At 39.7% G+C, this 16,691-nt stretch overlaps 1 long non-coding RNA gene across 1 annotated transcript; it reads right to left on the minus strand.

Annotated features, from left to right (window-relative positions):
- Nucleotides 1-11,421: 11,421 nt before the first annotated feature.
- LOC148671999 (uncharacterized) lies at nucleotides 11,422-12,538 on the minus strand. Its single transcript, XR_015936153.1, has 3 exons — nucleotides 12,374-12,538; nucleotides 11,886-11,920; nucleotides 11,422-11,532 (listed from the first exon to the last, which is right to left on the minus strand). It is a non-coding gene; the product is annotated as an uncharacterized LOC148671999 (long non-coding RNA).
- Between the last annotated feature and the right edge of the window lie 4,153 nt (nucleotides 12,539-16,691).

Raw genomic sequence — 16,691 nt, forward strand, 5'->3', positions numbered from 1 at the left:
CAAATAAAATTATCCAGAAATATTCCAAAACTTTCCAATCATTAATAAACCCTAACAGAGCACACCCAGAAACTTTATTGTGCTCAAATTACAATACTAAACACAAACATTTGCAACATAACAATCATTGAAGATTAAACAACTTCAAATACATTTCATTACAAATTAAACTTTGCAATTCAGATTTTTCACAATAGCTTATATACAAAAATACACAGGACAAAGTCTCACATTACTAAAATACAGTACAGCTTAAAACAATGACATTGTATTACAAACATACCCATATTTGTTTCTGTTATCATACAAATCCTCAAAGAGCACTCCCAGAAACTTTATTGTGCTCAAATTACAACATTACATCATGAAGATTGACAACTTAACATTCAGTGAGCATTAAACTAGTTTAAATACATTGCACTACAAACATTAAAAACAATTTACAGTTAGTGAGATTGTCCTTAACAGAAAACAATTTACAAACCATTTTTCCCCCCAAAGTTCTTTACAGTCCAAGAAAACACCACATTAATGCTACAACGATCCCACATTCACTTGCTCAAAACAATGCACAGAACATGGTGGTATGGTTCTAGGGTTAGAAGTAAAGATAACCAATAACAAGACAACAATAACAGCAAGGTAAAACTACTGAGCTAAAAGCTATCTCTAACCCCACACACAAATAAATAGGTACTTACCACCTGCCTCTTCAAGCTATGAAAGGGTGTTAAACATTACAATTAACATCATTTCAACAAAACCTAAACAATCAAACACTGCTCTTTAAAAAAAGAACTTGCCTTCTGGCTCATTTGGAAAAACACACAAAGGATGATTTCTCAAATCACTAAAAATACAGTACAGCTTAAAACAATGACATTGTGCTACAAACATACTCACATTTCTTCCTGTCATCAATACAAATCCTCAAAGAGCACTCCCAGAAACTTTATTGTGCTCAAATTACAATACTACATCATGACAATTGGCAACATAACATTCAGTGAGCATTAAACTACTTCAAGTACATTGCATTACAGACTTTAAAATCAAAGTTTACAGTTAGGGAGATTGGACCTAACAATACAAAACAATTTACAAACCATTTTTTCCCCATCATAATCAAGTTCTTTCCAAACCAAGAAAACACCACTTTACATGCTACAACGATCCCACATTCACTTGCTCAAAACAATGCACAGAACATGGTGGTATGGTTCTAGGGTTAGAAGTAAAGATAACCCATAACAAGACAACAATACCAGCAAGGTAAAACTACTGAGCTAAAAGCAATCCCTTACCCCACACACACAAATAGGTACTTACCACCTGCCTCTTCAAGCTATGAAAGGGTGTTAAACATTACATCATTTCAACAAAACCTAAACAAACACTGCTCTTTAAAAAAACAACTTGCATTCTAGCTCATTTGAAAATAAAAACACACAAAGGATGATTTCTCAAATCACTAAAAATACAGTACAGCTTAAAACAATGACATTGTATAACAAACATACCCACATTTCTCTGTCATCAATACAAATCCTCAAAGAGCACTCCCAGAAACTTTATTGTGCTCAAATTACAATACTACATCAGACAATTGGCAACATAACATTCAGTGAGCATTAAACTATTTCAGGAAATTGCATTACAATTAATTAAAAACAAAATCTACAGTTAGGGACATTGCCCTTAACAATACAAACAATTTACAAACCATTTTTCCCCCAACATAATCAAGTTCTTTACAATCCAAGAAAACACCACATTACAGGCTACAATGATCCCACATTCACTTGCTCAAAACAATGCACAGAACATGGTGGTATGGTTCTAGGGTTAGAAGCAAAGTTAACCCATAACAAGCTAACAACAGCAAGCCAAAACTGAGCTAAAAGCTATCCCTAACCCCCCCCCCCCCACACACACACACAAAGGTACTTACCATCTGCCTCTTCAAGCTATGAAAGGGTGTTAAACATTACAATTTACATACTTTCAACAAAACCTAAACAATCAAACACTGCTCTTTAAAAAAAGAACATACATTCTAGCTCATTTGAAAATAAAAACACACAAAGGATGATTTCTCAAACCACTAAAAATACAGTACAGCTCAAAACAACAACATTGTATAACAAACATACCCACATTTTTATCCTGCCATCAATACAAATCCTCAAAGAGCACCCCCAGAAACTTTATTGTGCTCAAATTACAATACTACATCATGACAATTGGCAACATAACATTCAGTGAATATTAATTAAATAATTTCAAGGACATTGCATTACAATTAATTAAAAACAAAGTCTACAGTTAGGGACATTGCCCTTAACAATACAAAACAATTCACAAACCATTTTCCCCCATCATAATCAGGTTCTTTACAATCCAAGAAAACACCACATTACAGGCTACAATGATCCCACATTCACTTGCTTAAAACAATGCACAGAACATGGTGGTATGGTTCTAGGGTTAGAAGCAAAGTTAACCCATAACAAGCTTACAACAGCAAGCCAACACTGAGATAAAAGCTATCCCTAACCCCCCCCCCCCCCACACACAAAAAGGTACTTACCATCTGCCTCTTCAAGCTATGAAAGGGTGTTAAACATTATATCATTTCAACAAAACCTAAACAAACACTGCTCTTTAAAAAAAGAACTTGCATTCTTGCTCATTTGAAAATAAAAACACACAAAGGATGATTTCTCAAACCACTAAAAATACAGTACAGCTTAAAACAACATTGTATAACAAACATACCCACATTTCTTTCTGTCATCAATACAGATCCTCAAAGAGCACTCCCAGAAACTTTATTGTGCTCAAATTACAATACTACATCATGACAATTGGCAACATAACATTCAGTGAGCATTAAACAATTTCAAGGACATTGCATTACAATTAATTAAAAACAAAGTTTACAGTTAGGGACATTGCCCTTAACAATACAAAACAATTTACAAACCATTTTCCCCCATCATAATCAGGTTTTTTACAATCCAAGAAAACACCACATTCACTTACTCAACATAATACACAGAACAAATTTACTTAACATACCACAACAATTTACTTCTTTTAAAAGTCCATTATTACTTCAGACAGGCTCCTCGACTCCATCCAGACACATGATTTGGTTGTAGAAAAAGTCTAAAGTTGAAACACTGGCAGAGGAAAAAGGTCCACTCAAAAGCTGCTCCTGATGAGGCCTCTTCAAGATGCACACCATTTTCACCTTCTGTTCCAATTCTGGTCAGGAAATAAAAATACTAAAAAATGTCACACTACAAACACCTCTCTTGGAAGATGGACACCATCTCCCACATCTGCACCACATGCAGACATACAGGTACCCAATGAAACAAAGATCTGGCCACCACCTCCCACCACCCTAACCCTAACCCATGGGTGAAAACATTTCAATTTAAAGATGCAAAAAAAATCCAGATTTCAGTAGACATGTTTCTTCAGAGTCTTTCAAAGAAAGTCTAGTTTCAACTGAATATGCTACCTTTCCACCCAACACATACCAAAAACTTTCCCAAACTCACATTAAATATTCTAAACACCTTCAAATTGTTTTTCAAATTACAACCCAAAGCCAATAAACACATCAAAACCACCCACCTTTCCATAGCAGCCTTCAGGACATCACAGCTGCAAGCCAATAGCTCCTACCCTTACAGGAGCCGGAAACAGAATGACTACCAGCCCCCAGACTGTGTCTTTAAAACCCTCATGATTAACTCAGAGGTGTGGCCAATTCACCAAGAACCTATCCCAACATCTCCTTGAAATGGTCCATTTGCAAAGCCCTATTGTTTATAATGCAACACACACACGTTTCCAATGACTAAACAAGTATTAGCCAGCCCATCTACATGATCCAGCCATTCAGAATGCACGGGTGATAATGCTGGGGGTTACTTAGAGGATCAGGATCTGCTGGGTACCACAAGTTTTTACAAATACTCAGTTGTGGGACTACACTACTTTGTGGAACATTTGGACAGTCTTTAGAAGAAAGTTCAGTTTCAATTGAATATGCCACCTTCCCACCAGACACATACCAAAAACCTTCTCAAACTCACAGCGCACAAATATTCTAAACACCTTCAACCTTCAAACTTTTTCAAATTACTACCCAAACACATCAAAACCACTCACCTTTCTCCACAGTCTTCAGGCCACCACAGCTGCAAGCCAAGAGCTCCTACCCTTGCAGGAGCCAGAAACAGAATGACTACTGATCCCAATGCTGTGTCTTTAAAACCCTCATGATTAACTCAGAGGTGTGGCTAATTCAGCAAGAACCTATCCCAACATCTCCTCGAAATGGTCAGTTAGCAAAACCAAATTGTTTATAATGCGACACACCAGTTTCTAATGACAAAGTATTAGCCAGCCCATCTACAGATGGCCATTCAGAATGCATGGGTGACAATGCAGGGGTACTTAAGAGGTTCAGGATCTGCTGGGTACCAAAACGTTTTACAAACACTTAGTTGTGGGACTACACTACTTTGTGGAACATTTGGACAGTCACCAGAAAATGCCTGATTTTGAATCCCATTCAAAGGGGATGTTCAATCTTTTTTTCAGTAATAGAAATCAAATTGTATACTGTGTATGACAGCGTGTTAAATATTAAAGTACTTAAAAAGTAGGTAGATTTAATAAAAACAAGATTGCTCAGTTGGAAATATAAAAATGTTTAATATTATACTGTAAATTAAAAACAGAAGCATAATGTAATATATAAATAATGTACATACAGTAGATGGTAGTGGAAGCTAAATAATAAAATGTACACAACAGTATTCCACCTTCTTCATACATATTTTTATGCATCAAAATCTTAAACTTGGTGACTTACAATGGATTATGGAAAAGTTTAAACATGTTGCTTCTACCATTATAAAGTTTATATACTGTACTTCATAAAAAGTCATAATGTTTTATCCTTTTCTAAGAATGTATAGTAAAAACACCACTTCCTGTTATTATAAAAAAGTGGTACTGAATTAATACCACTTGATAATAATTTTAATATGGAACTGTGATGTTTTGGAAACAATTTGACATTTAATTATTAAAACTTTTAGTGTCCCCATTGAGGTCATGGAAAATAGATAAGATCACTGCATTGGCCATATATGATTTTTTGATATTAGGAATTTGTCTTTTCATAGACCCCAACTTGCTCTCCACGAGACACACAGACAGGGAGAGATGCTGGGGGTCAGAGCACAGGGTCAGCCATTTTTACAGTGTCCCCAGAGCAGTTGGGGGTTCACTCAGGAGCCCAATGATATAGGACTCCTCTGCCAGCCACAGATCCTCAGCCACAGAGCCACTACACTGCCCCGAGGAAAAGGGGATTTCCTGGCTCATATGGGGATTGAACCCACAACCTCGGTGTTATCAGTACCACGTGCTTACCAATTGAGCTAACCAGGCCCCGAAAGACTGGTCATGGACCGTAATGTAGCATGCTCTACCCTATTTCATACATTAAGAATTTTTACAATCTAAACCTATTTTTAACATGCTTATGGTTTGAACATGGTGTATCTTTTTTTGCAGTTATATAAAAATATAGTGTACGTACTATTTACTTTTTAATGAGACTGTTTATTAGAAAACAAACATGTGCCCTAAGCAGGAACTGAACCCAGATCTCCCAGAGAGGAACCCACCCCCCAAACGCACTACACCAACAGAGCACTTGCAAGCATTGCTGAAACAGACAGGTCAAAATGTACCGAAAGGAATCAAGAGTGAACAAGTCAGAAAAAATAAAAAATTTACAAAGAAAGTGGACTGCGGTTATACCATCAGTTATATAAATAAATCATATTTTGATCTATTAATATCATTACTAATTTTTTTTCTACATGATTCCATATTATATTCCCTACTAAGCAGATTCTAAAAAGTACACTTTTTTACTGGCATAAAAACAGCAAGGATTCATAGAAAATATATATAATTATATATTAAAATAGTATTTTAAACTACAAATATAGTCAGAAAGAGCACATCACAACTTTTCCAAAATAACTACAGTAAGTGACATAGTTAAAGACTGATGCATAAAATGTTTGTAAAGTGGAAAATTGTTGTGTACTGTTTATATAAGCTACCACTATCAGCCATGGACATTAAATATAATGTTTATATTCCTATATTAATATCTTTTATGATAATATGATCTTGAAGGACATTATGCTCCTGTTATTTTTATGCTCAGCTACCAAAATTTCCCTTTAGCTGTAAAATTCCATATTAATATTTAAACATGCACTTTGAATGCTTATTTCTGTATAAATCTCTTGATCACCAAACAGAGAAGCTCAAAAGCGAAAACAGGAAGAATCAATGAATAGCATCCCACTCATAAGATTCAATCAGTTGCACTTTATTTAACCCAAAACATTATAAATTTAGAATCCATCTTCAAATGAATAGACCTATTATATTGAATTTGAATATCTTTTGATTTATAATAATAATTGCTTACACTTATATAGCACTTTTCTGGACACTCCACTCAAAGCACTTTACAGGTAATGGGGATCCCCTCCACCACCACCAATGTGGAGCACCCACCAGCCCACTCCCCACACACCAGTGCTCAGTGGAGAGGAGAGCAGAGTGATGGAGCCAGCTCATAGATGGGGATTATTAGGAGGCCATGATTGGTAAGGACCAATGGGAAATGTGGCTAGACACTGGGGTTACACCTCTACTCTTTACAAGAAACACCGTGGGATTTTTAATGACCACAGAGAGTCACGACCTCAGTTTTACATCTCATCTGAAGGACAGCACCTGTTTACAGTATAGTGTCCCCGTCACTATACTGGGGCATTAGGACCCACATGGACCACAGGGTGAGCACCCCCTGCTGGCCCCACTAACACCTCTTTCAGCAGCAACCTTAGTTTTTCCCAGGAGGTCTCCCATCCAGGTACTGACCATGCTCACACCTGCTTAGCTTCAGTGGGTTCCCAGTTGCAAGTTGCAGGGTGATATGGCTGCTGGCTCTACACTTGTTAATTTAATCTTGTTTTCAGCTATTCACTATAGCTGTCAGCTATGAAGGTTTTACCCCTCACTGGACTTGGTATATTCTGAGGGGGAGGAGCCAGCCCAGCTCAGAGGATAAAAGAGCAGACTCCCTGTGCCTCTGTTTTCATTCAAGAGTCCAGGAGCTGAGGAGAGTGGTGAGTACTGTTTCTTTACTGGTTTTGGGACAAATCGTTCATTTGCTGGTTAGTCCCATGTTTTTTCTTACAAACTTTATTTTAGAGAAGGAGTGCTTAGATTAAATTCACTTGGCTGCTCCTACAAAACTTTTGTTGAGAAAAGTACTTTTACTTTTAGCTTGATATTTAAGAACCCAATCTACTACCTTTTTTGTAATAGCCTACTCATACTTGTTAAAGTTTCTACTGACTTTATAATTTGTGGAAACTTCCAAACAGCTCCATATTAATTAAGAGGACCTATTTCATTATCTTGCCAGCAGCCATATCACCCTGCAGCCCCCAGGTGGTAGCCCACTAAAGCTAAGCAGACGTGAGCCTGGTCAATACCCGAATTGGAGACCTCCAGGGAAAAACTAAGGTTGCTGCTGGAAGAGCTGTTATTTGGGCTTGCAGGGGGCACTCACCTTTAAGTCTAGGTGGGTCCTAATGCCCCAGTATAGTGAAGGGGACACTACACTGTAAAAAGGCACAGTCCTTCAGATGAAAAGTAAAACTGAGATCCTGTGGTCATAAAAACTCCCAGGGCATTTCTCAAAAAGAGTAGGGGTATTGCCCTGGTGTCCTGGTCTATTTTCCCATTGGCTCTTACTGATCATGTACTCCTAATAACCCCATTTCTCAGCTGGCTTCATCACTCTGTTCTCTTCCACAGTGAGAGCTGGTGTGTGGTGAGAGTTCTGACACACTATGGCTGTGTTTGCATCATGCAGGTAAGGCTGCACATTGGTGGTGATGGAGGGGACTCCCCATTGCCTGTAAAGCACTTTGAGTGGAGTCTCCAGGAAATCACTATATAAGTGTAAGCAATTATTATTATAATGTAATTAACTTTAAAAGGTTATAAGAAAAACAAGATAAGATACTTGAAAAACTGGAATTTAACTAATGAAATGGACTACATTATAATTTTAAAGGTCCTTAAATTCTGTGCTGGACTGAACCAATACACACTTTAACCTCTGGGATTGGAGAAAAAGACCCCTAAGCCCTAATAGTTTGAATAAACTGAGCACTTTAGCTACCGTACCAAAAACAGAAGCGTAATAAATCAACAAAACCTTGAGAAGTACAATAACTACTAATCTCCTATGGCTCATATGAGTATGGCACAACTAGAGTGACATTTAAAATCTTTCAGAACATAGCATGTCACAGTTTCCTTCAATTTAATTACATCTAAAAGCAGTTGAACTTAAAGCTGGATCTGGATCTGACCTTTTCATATAATTTCCTCTCACCCCCTTCAAAATAAGATTCACGTACCTATTGTTTGTTAATCTGGAGGACTTTGGAGGCAAGAATGGGAGACATGTCACAACTGCCGTGATGGTCTGGAAAACACTACATGGCAAATCCTTGAGCTGAACACCCTGGATTCTTTTAAAAATGACGAATAAAAGGCTGCTGTGAATCAACTAGCAACCCAACAGTTTGACATGATAATTACTCATGTTAAACCCAACTATTTTTATTTACCCTATGAATGATACATATCATTGCTAAAGTCAATGTGCACATTCTTGCGCCTCTCCAGGACATCATTGTGGTTGTCAATGACTCGTCCACCCTGTGCTCATAAAAATAAACACTCCTTACAGATGGTCCTTGTGTCACCAGTTTATTTTTCTACACATTACATTTTATTTATGAAAACTAGTTCAGAAGCAGTCCAGGAGCATGGAGGTGGGTTAATTGCATTTTGGCATGATGAGACCTGAGGAATGGACTGGCATCCCACCCATCATCAGTGCAGTGAGCTGTATGGGTAAACCATTGTAAATGGATTTATACCTCCTAGTTGGCAGTTATCAGTCATTTAAACCAGACCTCACTAACCAAACAATCTAATTACAGTTTAAAACTGTATAACACTTACATTTTCTAGACCATTAACCTCTTTTGAATTTAACCCTTTGTACTGCCAGCATGGCTAACAGTTGTCTCTACCCCAAACTGCAACCTCTACACAACTCAATACAATTCTGACAACTCCTTTTTTCATAAATAAACTATTATATTCCTGCTGTTGGTCTACTCTGTAATCTTAAACTGCTGCAGCTATAACAATTTCACACTAACTAATTACATAAATATTTCACAAACAAGGTGTTACAAAAATAGCACTTTCCTTTGCAATGCAGTCTCAATCTATACAGTATGAAATGGCTTGATCTGTAGCAGTACTTGTACTATCTCAGTCCCACACTTTTGTACCCCTTTAAAAGGCATCAACTGTTACATTAAGAGATTTAGTGATGCCACCAGCCCAATTCACCGCAAATACAATAAACCTGATATACCACACAACATACTTAAGTAAACACTTGAAATGGAATGGAAAACTGAAATTATACAGCAATTACTCTTAAATGAAAGTGTATAGTGGGAGGCACCATGGACAGGACCAGTAAAAAGTCAACACCCCAGCTGAGGAGACAGAAGCACCGGTGTGAGGTTAGCTGGGATCAAAAACAATACAAAAAGTGAGAAAATAAAGTAAGCGACTGCCATGTTACCTACAAGCTGGGCTTAACCTATCTAATGGGGTCCAGCTTGGGGAAAAAACTGCTATCACAGCAGTCACCAGACTGGACATTTGCTATTCAGTGGGGTCCAGTCTGTGCATAACAAGTTAGTGCATAAAAAGGTGCATGCGTTTGCCTGCCCCTGTGAAAGGGCATAAAGGGACAGGCAAAACAGAAGATGAAAACCTAAGACGGGTACAATCCTCAGCAGGACTGATGGTGCAAAAACACCATCATCCAGGGTTGGCTCTGCTCCTCTCAGAGGGTGTCCAGTGTGCCTTTATAGGACCTGCCCAGCTGGGACTCATAAGCTGGAAGCCAGGACACCTGGTACTACAAAGACAAGGGGTTACCCTTCTACCAGGGCTCCACCTCCACACTGGGCCCACCCCTGCATAATGCCGCCCCAGCATATAAACAAATGGGAATAAATGTGCATATTCATTTCTACACTATTTCACTATGCACAAATCACCCAGTGGCCAATTTAAAAACATTTAAAAACCACAAACTGCATTTCAATTCTGTGTTTTACACCGTCAATGTCTAAAATATATACCTTAAAGCTCACCTATTTTCTCCACAAATACCACAGGTTTTCATAATACAGGAATGTATACAAATGCTTAGATCACTAAAAATAAAATTAAAACTGCTTATAAATATCCTCTAAGCTGAGGAATGTACCCAAAGAGTACCCAAATAAATGTTAAATAAATGTACCCAAAGATTGTGACCTAAATAAAACAATGTAGGGAAAAGCAGGTCCAGTGCCAGTATATACTCAATATAGCACCTTGTACAACCACAACCACAATCAGCATACAAGAAACAAAAGAAAACCGACTCAGTACATTTAGTCATTTTTAATCATCCCACACCAACAAAAATATAGATTTTCAATACATGAGGACATTTTCTGGCAAAGAATTTACAAAGCCACATAACTACATATCTCTTCTCACAAAACAGAACAAACAACCCCCATCTTTCTCCTACCTCATTCTGTAGGAAATCCCCTCCCATGACAAAGGGCTTTCTGTGCAGGTACCAAAAAAGAGCGGCACTCAGCTAAACCAATCCCTCTTTTCCAAGTGAGTGGATGGCATTAGTTTTCCTTTTATTCATTTCTACCTTACGTGCTCAATTCAGTTTTACTCTACAGCCAATGCAAGATTTATATACATGTGTGCACCCATGCAAATAAATCATTGCATGACCTTTGAGTCTCTCAAACTCTGCTTTTCAAATGGCCTAGAATGTGCAAAACACTACAAAGTTACCAACTGCCAACTCTTTCTCCATTCCAGCACTAGAAGTCACTTTGTCTCCTCCCTGCCAGGTGGCTCAGGTGCTGAAGTTACAAGCCATGGTCCTAACAGCCATTACAAGGCAGGTGTGCAGAGATTCACTTAGAGCTTCAAGCAGCTCTTGTTGTACAACGAATAGCACCTGAACCTCTTTCCTGCCCACAATTAACCCACCAAAGACCTCCCTCCCTTTCTCTGCCTTTGTTGTTAGGAACTTCTAAAGCAGCTTTGATGCTCCTCTGATGAGTCCATTGGCTTCTCGAATTGGAACAGGCACATGATTCCCCAAGCAGATCTTGGCAGACAGAACCCACTACCCAGTCTGCTGCATCTGGGCTCCAGTCCTGGTGAACGTCCTCCCTTGGCAGCAAAGGCCTGGTCATACCCCAGACAGCAGAGAACCTCAAGAAAAAATAAGAAACTGGACTGAGTCCTCTGCACTAGTCAGAAATGGTCCAGCCAACATTCCCACTCCCAACACCAGTTTTGACCTAAACCGCCATAATGTTCAGTGCTACACCTTTTCAGGACAAAACAACAGAAAACCACCCTGAAGAGTGCAAAAGCAAAAACCCACGGTGCAGGGCTCCTACCACAGGGGAGAACTTCAGTTCTATTATCTTGTTTAAAACATAAGTACACAAGTTACAAATTACAGGTTCATCCTTCTCAAAACAGCCAGCTAACCAACTTATCCCTTTCCTCAACCCCAACAAACCCAAACAAAATAACCCAGAATGTTCTTGCCTGCTTACCCAGGACATAGATCCACTTGCTTCTCTTCCAATGCCTTATAAAGCGTGGAAACAGAGAAGAAATAGAACTGTTAAAATTACAAAATCAAAGATTCTCAAATATTCAATTCTCCATGAAATGAACTAAAGATAATGCACGGCTTTCAGATTGTCCTACATTCCTCTGAGAACAGGGTCTTTCAAGTCCATTTTAAGTGTAAAAAAAGATAAAAGTCAAGAGTAATATATGGCGTTTTTAGGATGTACTGCACTGTATGCTGCAACTCCCATGCACACACCAAAAGCTGCCTGCCCAATATACTCAACGTACCCCATTTAACGTGATATGCAGTCTACACTAATGTACCTGATTGTACCCAAATAAACCAACATATACCCATAGTACCCAAATTTACCCGATTAAAACCCCATGTACCCAGTGTGCTCATTATGCTCAAAATGCCCCATCTCTCTTCCTGTATGGAAAGGGACTCACCTGACCCACTCACCTGACTAGATCCTTTGATGTTACTGTTGACTTTGTCTTGGAACAAGCACCCCACTCCTCCAACAGATCTTCATGGAAAGGTCCCAGAGACCAGCACCATCTGTTCTCCACTCCTGGTGATAAAAGATCCTCCCTCTGGAGCAAAGGCCTGGTGAACCCTTCTGGCAGCAGAGAGCCTGAAAAGGAGAGAAATTTAGACCAAGTCCTCTGCACTTGTTAGAAACAGACAAGCCAGCATTTCTACTTCCAACATGGACACAGTGCAGCATCTGTCCAACACAGACCAACTGTAAAACACCCTGCAGAGAGCAAAGAGAAAACCCCCAGTCCAGGGCTCGTGCCACAGGGGGTGGGATCCATTGCAGTTCCTCCCCTGTGAGGAAATCAGTTCCTGTCCAACACCAATCAAGAGAACCTGGCTGACATGCTGTCTCCTCAAAGACATAACCAGCAAGAAGTCTGCAGTGGAGGAGGCTGCTGGTGCGCCAAGTCACTGTTGTACTGCAGTGTATCCAAAGTGATTTATTTACATGTGTGCACCCATGAAATAAATCACATACAAAACATATTCAGTATTTGAGCCAGAATGACAGCCAGTCAAGTGCATGTCAGTGTGGGAGTGCTTCACCCAAGCAGGGAACAAAACCCAGAAGATAGCCAAAAAGAAAAAAAAAAACATTTAGCACATTAAAGCATGACCTTATCCATCTGAAGATGTCCAAGAGCTTAACACAGCCTTCTCCAAAAGCACCTTTTCATGATGGGAAAAGAGTGAAACCCACCTCTGGTCCAGGGACCATGTCAAAAGACACTACCTTTGTACCTGCTCCAAGATCCACGGGCATCCAGGAATTTCAAGAAGGACAGCTTGCAGCATCTCTTCACTTTCCACTCTTCAAAGTGGAGGACCTAAATTCTCACAAATGGACATCAACAGGTCACGCAGCTGGTATCCTTTTAGCCAGCCAGTGAGCTTCCTCTGAACAGGATTCTCCACTCCTGTCACTCCACACTGTGCTTTCAGATGGCCAGGGACTGGGAAGCACCGATCATTGCACTAGTCTCATTTACAAACACAATCAACACCACTACTGACCAGCCTCATAAAAAGAGTTTGAGTTCTACCTCCCCTCTACTTACCTTCAAACTCACCTTTATCTTGGCCAAAAAGTTGCACTGATTGGGTTAAGAGCAATAAGCAGATCAGCATTAAAGATGCAGGCTATGGTCCAAGAACTTCAGGCAGTGAGATGATTGGATTATCGACCACCAGTATTCCCACCTCACGCAGAGGTTTGACAGTTGTGGTTGATGAGAACTTTGAGCAGGTGGATCACCTCGCCTCAGGACAGAACTAGCCTCCTTTACTCAGAGCTGGGCCATCAAGCAGAATGACATCATGGACTCCTAAAGTGGATAGACACTCCTCCAAACTGTCCATCACAGAGCAGCCAAGGTCAGTGATTCAGGCAATGGCTGAAAAATAGGCACAGCCTTCCGCTTCCTTATAGTTCCATTGACACAGCAGATTTCCAGGGAACCTCCGGATCCTGTTGCAATATTCCATTATGACAGTTGTCACCAGCTTGCTGGAATTCACATGCAGTGCAAAACAAAAAGGATTAAAGTTCAGATTCAAATTCAGTGCATCCATCTCAAAACGTACAGTTCAACTCAACTCTACCCCCAATCCTGACTGATCACTGATCCTAACCTTAACCACTGGCCTCTTACTGGCCCAAACAGAAACAATAACCCAAGTCCTTGCCCTGCTCACCCAGGACATAGATGCTCTTGCTTCTCTTCTTGACAGCAGCTTGGAAGCTTCCTAAGGCAAGACTTTGCTTCCCCCTCCCCACAAATACTCAGATCTTTAGGTCAATTTACAGAAGTTTAACATTCTCCACATTCCTATAACCAAGGAAATATGTTTCTTAATTCCATTTACAGTATTCCATGTGGACCTAGGGTACATACAAGCTCAATTAATGTACACCTAAAAACTATCAGTACTTCTACAAAAAAAGTAGTAACAAGTTTACAGTACAGCGAATTGACCTTAGAATTTTGTAAAGTTGTATATCCCATCAAAAAGTGGTGGACATTCACTTAAAAAAAAAAAGTCAACACACCTAAGGCTGCAGTACGTTTACAGTCAGTTTTACATAAAGAACATTTCAAGTCCCCCCCCCCCAAATTTGGGTTCCATAGCAGTACAAGACCAAAAACACCAACCATCTTTATTATTTAACAGCTGCAGCCTTGACTGGAACGCCATGAGGGGAAAGGTTTTAGAGCTTCAACATTTTAAACAATTGAAGTACAAAAGCACAGTTTTTATTGCTGGGCCACTGTATATAGATTTAAGCCTTCCAGCCACATCATGTTTTCTACCATCAGAGAGATTACAGCTTGTACATATACAAACTTTTGGTAAAACTAAGCTTCACATTCACTACTCAGCTCCTTTAAATGTGTTCTAAAAATTGAACCAAATAGAAATGGTTTACTACCATAGTATCCTATACAGTCACAAGTCAATACACAGGAGCCAATGGCAAACCATGCAGTACTAAACAAAGCACAATTACACATCCAGAACAAGGGAGTCCTCCAGAAAAAGAACGTTTTCATACTGCTCTCTCCCTTCTCACAAGGCACAGTACACAACCAATTCCAGTCAGCATTGCAGGAAATTAGAAAAATACTGTCTCACTGGGTTAAATCAGGAAGTCTGCCTTACACTACACAGGAGCATAGTTTTCCCCGTTTAACAATTTACTTAATTCACTTCTAAATTTCAGTCAATGTAAGATTTAGTTACATGTGTGCACCCATGAAATAAATCTTACATACTGCTGATTCTTTTCCAGTGGTACCATAATACAATTTAGCCATTTTTTTCCCAGTGCTTGCACAACACTTCCAATATTTGGCAATCATTTCCTCATTAACCAGTGCTTCTGCTAGGGGAATACTGCCATTATACTGCTAGAAAACCTACAAAGAACTCCAGCAGCTGCAGGCTAAACGAAGGCTTTATAATCAGGGTCCCCTCCTACCTGGAACAGTCAGCTTTGGCTCAACCAGCCAGGTGGCTCAGGTGCTCCTGGAAACGGTCATCACAAAGCTGCTGTAAAGACCATCAGTCAGAACAGGAAGCTGTTCCTACCTTTAAAAGATGCTTAAGTGATGTCAAGCCCAAAGCTGCCCCACACATGATCTCCCGTGGTCCCTTTTCCTGGTTGGTAGAGAACTCACTCAGCAACTGACTGGGTGCCCTGGCTGTTGTATTGGTTTAGAAACACTTAACTCCTCAAGCAGATCTTCACAGAAGAGAAAGCACCCAGTCTACAGTGTGCCACATCTGCATGTTATTCCTGGCAAATAAAGGTCATCCCTCTGGGAGCAAAGGCCTGGTCAACCCTTCCAACAGCAGAGAACCTGAAGTGGAGAAAGATTTAGATTTTGAGCCTCTACACTTAGAAACAGTAAAAAATTATTTACTTCTAGCTCCAGTTTTGTACTAAACTGCACAAATGTTCACAGTGCAGCACCTATCCAGGACAAACCAACAGGAAAAAACCCTGCAGAGAGCAAAGAGAAAACCCCACACTCCATGCTTGTTGCCACAGGGGAGGGATCCAGTGCAGTTCCTCCTGTGAGAAGCAGTTTCTGTGCCAACACCCATCAAGAAAACCTGGCTGTCATGCTGTCTCCACAGAGCCTTAACCAGCAAGGAGTCTGCAGTGTGCTAATTCACTGTTGTACTGCAGTGTATCCAAAGTGATTTACTTACATGTGTGCACCCATGAAATAAATCAAATACAAAGCAGTAATTCACTTTTTGAGAGCAAGAATGACAGCCAGTCAAGTGCATGTCAGTGTAGAAGTGCAGCACCCAGAAGAAAGTCAGGGGAAAAAAAAACACAAAAAGGCCTACACCTCATATTTAACACTCAAACATGATAGAAAATCACCGAAAGATTCCAAAATCTAACACTGGGCCTATTCTAATGGGTAAAAAAGCCCTCAATACTCATGAACTGGTTATTAAAAGCCACGTATATGGAAAATTAACCTACTCCAAGTGAAAAACATGATACAGGAGTGAAATTCACCTCTTCTCCAGGGACAGTGTCCTTCTAGACACTACCTTTGCAACTGCTCCAAGAAGCATGGGCATCCAGGAAATTCAAGGACTGCTTGCAGCATCTCTTCACTTTCAGCTGTTGAAACCACAAGACTTCAATACTTACAGGTGGGCATCAACAGGTCACACAGTGGGTATCCTTTTAGCCACCCAGTGACCTTCCTCT

This window comes from Lepisosteus platostomus, chromosome 4 (assembly GCF_059453375.1).
Source record: "Lepisosteus platostomus isolate fLepPlt1 chromosome 4, fLepPlt1.hap1, whole genome shotgun sequence".
NCBI lineage: Eukaryota > Metazoa > Chordata > Actinopteri > Semionotiformes > Lepisosteidae > Lepisosteus > Lepisosteus platostomus.